This window comes from Monodon monoceros, unplaced genomic scaffold (assembly GCF_005190385.1).
Source record: "Monodon monoceros isolate NGI ecotype Baffin Bay Population unplaced genomic scaffold, NGI_Narwhal_1 Super_Scaffold_13, whole genome shotgun sequence".
Taxonomy (NCBI): domain Eukaryota; kingdom Metazoa; phylum Chordata; class Mammalia; order Artiodactyla; family Monodontidae; genus Monodon; species Monodon monoceros.
In genome coordinates this window covers 22,072,563-22,076,630 of record NW_021703769.1, presented here as the reverse complement: position 1 = coordinate 22,076,630, position 4,068 = coordinate 22,072,563, and the positions used below count along the sequence as shown (strand labels likewise).

At 44.0% G+C, this 4,068-nt stretch overlaps 1 pseudogene; it reads right to left on the bottom strand.

The window, feature by feature from the left end:
• Positions 1–2,184: 2,184 nt before the first annotated feature.
• On the bottom strand, positions 2,185–3,553 carry LOC114894714 (annotated as a pseudogene).
• Positions 3,554–4,068: the final 515 nt, after the last annotated feature.

Genomic DNA, 4,068 nt, shown 5'->3' with positions numbered 1-4,068 from the left:
CCCCCCAAAATAAAAACAAAAAGTGTCCCTAAGCCTCTTTCTTCAATTCACGAATTTGACAAATGTCAAGCCCATACTTCCTTCAATGCATCCTTCTGCACTTTGGGAAAACTACAGAAAAAACGTTCCACCTACATGGAGCTTAATTACTAGTGGTGGATTCAGATAATACATGAGTAGATTATAAATTCTGGGAAGAAAAATAAAACATGTTAAGAGTATAGGAAAGGCTGGGAAGTGCTGTGACCTGACACTTGAGCAGAACCCAAATGAAGTAAGGAGACTGTGGGGTACTCCACTGTGTAATGAATATCTAGTATTTTAACAACCTTGTATCATAATGTTATAGATTAAATAATGCCTAATTCTTAACTTTGCGAACATTAGACTCACTAAACAAAATTTATTCCAAATGCCAGTATCTGAAACAAATTCAGCAAAGAAGTAACAAAATTCCAAAACCTTTTAATCTTTCCTGTATTTTTTTTCTTGAAAATACTAGATTTAAAAGAAAATGTCACATTGTAAACAAGTCCAGTGATCCATTAGCTTAAAACAGAATGACAGCACAATCACATTATAAAACCTAAAAATGAAACGCTGGTACCAAACACAGCAGTTAAAGAGAGGCCTGAGCCAGGCTCTGAAAGATCTTTCCCAGAAATAGAGGCAGCAGCAGCTTCAAAGAGGCACAAAAACTGGAAGAAGGAGGAGGCAGCATTCAAACCATCAAGGCATAAGAGTACAAAAAAAAAACCAGAGCAATAGACTCATCTTGTGAACAAGAGGTGAAGGATAAAAGGGCAAAAGCGTACTTCCTGATGTTCTGGGAACATCAGACCACGCCACATGAACCCAGGAGGGTTAGAAGGGCAGTTTTTTGTTTTTTTTTTTTTAATTTATTTATTTATTTATGGCTGTGCTGGGTCTTCTTTTCTGTGCGTGGGCTTTCTCTAGTTGTGGCGAGCGGGGGCCACTCTTCATCGCGGTGCGCGGGCCTCTCACTGTCGCGGCCTCTCTTGTTGCGGAGCACAAGCTCCAGACGCGCAGGCTCAGTAGTTGTGGCTCACGGGCCCAGCCGCTCCACAGCATGTGGGATCTTCCCGGACCGGGGCACGAACCCATGTCCCCTGCATTGGCAGGCAGACTCTCAACCACTGCGCCACCAGGGAAGCCCAGAAGGGCAGTTTTTTAAGTGGGGAAAGGATATTAGTCAACTTTAGAAGCACTTGGGTCTGCTTCTTGGCACTCAACTCTCAGGGACACAGGAAACATGTCACTCTAGTGTTGTTTCTAAACTCATAATTGAGCTGCTTGCCCTGACCCCATCACCTTGGCTGAACATAACATTGATTCTTGGCTGTGTCTGTTGCTCCCATGGATGTCCTACTTATGAATGAGTATGTATAAGAGAGGCGCCACGGTGAGACCTTGGAACAAAACACAGGGCTCTCTTGGGAAAAGGGTTTCTGCCTTCCTCCTGGTGCTGGAGGGTCCCTGAGGGATAGGAGTTTGATGTGGCTGGGCCCCTTGAGGCTCCGAGTTCATCAGCAAAACTTTCTCTTTAGCCCCACCTACCCAAATCCTTCCCCAAGGAGGCCTCTGAGTTCATGGAAAGGCCAACTGAGAGAGCAGAAAAAAACAGCTGGGGAAAGAACGTAAGGGATAGTTTTCTTCCTGTGGCACTTGTTACTGACCAGAGTGACTACTTCCTTATAGTGACTTTAGACATTGAGAGAGTTTGTTCCTTAATCTGGAACACTGATTCTCAAATAAGGGGCAGGCCTTCCCAAGAGGGGCTCTTAAGACTCTCCGAAGAGGTTTTGTCCAATATACATAAGCCCCACACTCCCTCTCAACTGAGATCAGTGTATGTAATGACAGAAATTCCTGACGGGAGTATATTGTACATCTGAACAGTGTTAGAGGCACAACAAAAAGCTAAAAACCCTTAATCTGTGGGGCAGACGTCAAAATTATATAGTGATTTTTTTCTCATTAAGTTACAAATAAGTAGCTAAATTCCGTGACTGGACTCCACGCTGAAGAGCCAAGAATGACAAGTTCACCCATTCAACTAGTAACCACACTAGATTAAAGCAATACAATTCTGTCCTCCTAAAGACAATTTCCAGAAAGACCCGCCTGTCCCAGTGAGGTAGTTGACACTAGGATTAGCACAGGCTAATCACTGTACGGTTTCTTAGAAGACTGGCTTTTCTCTGTTTCTTTCTCTTTCATAGTGCACAAGGGGTCCACCAACTTGTTATGAACAAGCATTAAACCTCTGAAATACTTGACAGTCTTCACTTTCAACTCTAGGGTGGCATCCCTGTCGCACATAAACACCGTGTGGGGATGCTACTGGAAGGCAGACATATGGTTCACTCCCTCCTCCATGGCCTTATACAGAGCAAACGCCTTGTGAGCACCTGAGATGAAGATTATCATCTCTCTAGCATCCATCACAGTGCCCACACCCACCATCAGGGCCATGGTGGGCACCTTGGTGAGATTTCCATCAAAGAACCTAGCAAGGGCTTCCTTGGTGGCTCAGTGGTTAAGAGTCCGCCTGCCAATGCAGGGGACACGGGTTCGAGCCCTGGTCCGGGAAGATCCCACATGCTGCAGAGCAACTAAGCCCATGCGCCACAACTACTGAGCCTGTGCTGTACAGCCCACAAGCCACAGCTACTCAGCCCACGTGCCACAACTACTGAAGCCCGTGTGCCTAGAGCCTGTGCTCTGCAACAAAAGAAGCCACCGCAATGAGAAGCCTGGGCACCGCCATGAAGAGTACCCCCTGCTCGCTGCAACTGGAGAAGGCCCATGCACAGCAACAAAGACCCAACGCAGCCAAAAATAAACAAATAAATTTATTAAAATATATATATATATATATATATATATATATATAAAGAACCTAGCATTGGCCAGGATGGTGTCCATGGCCAGTGTCTTCACATGGGTCCTAGACAATAGACTGGAGCTCGACTCATAAAAGGCAATGTCTCCACCAAGGCCGATGCCTCCCAACAAACAGCTCAATCCCTCCCGCAGCCTTGATCTTCTCTTCAAAGGCATCACACTCAGCCTGTAGGCCAGCTGCATTCCCATCCAGAATGTGGGTGTTTTCTGGGTGGATATCAATGTGTTTGAAGAAGTTGTTCCACATGAAGGCGTGGTAGCTCTCTGGGTGGTCTCAAAGAAGGCCCACATACTCATCCATGTTGAAAGTCTTCACATATTTGAGGGACAGGTCTCCATGCTTATAGTACTAAATCAGCTTCTTGTAGCAGACAAGTGGGGTGCTCCCAGTGGGGAGCCCCAGGGTGAAGTACTTGTCTGGCCCTTGGCTAAACTGGATGATGCAGTTCCTGATGTATTTGGCCACCCACTCACTGGCCTGAGAAGAGGGGTCCAGGATGGTGAGCTTCATCTTGTTGAGGACACCTCCTGTGGTGGCTGTAGAGACTGTGCTAATCTTTCCTTGTTTAATGATAACATAAATAATTTATTGGAACACAAGCATTAAAATGGTCAGAAAGGTAACATTTAGACATTGCAAAGATGATATATTAAGTGACATATATGATCCATTTTTACCTTAAAAATACAATGATTTTTTCAATATGCATTGAAAAAAGTCTAGGAAGATTCACATCAAGAGGTGGCTACAGTGCAGCCATTATGAAAACCAGTATGGAGTTTCCTTAAAAAACTAAAAATAGAGTTACCATATGATCCAGCAATCCCACTCCTGCGCATATATCCAGAAAAGATGAAAACTCTAATTCGAAAAGACACATGCACCCCAATGTTCATAGCAGCACTATTTACAATAGCCAAGACATGGAAGCAACCTAAGGGTCCATCAACAGAGGAATGGATAAAGAAGATGTGGTATATATATACAATGAAATATTCCTCAGCCACAAAAAAGAATGAAATATTGCCTTTTGCAGCAACATGGATGGACCTAGAGATTACCATACTAAATGAAGTAAGTCAGACAAAGACAAATATCATATCATTGATATGTGGAATCTAAAATAATGGTACAAATGA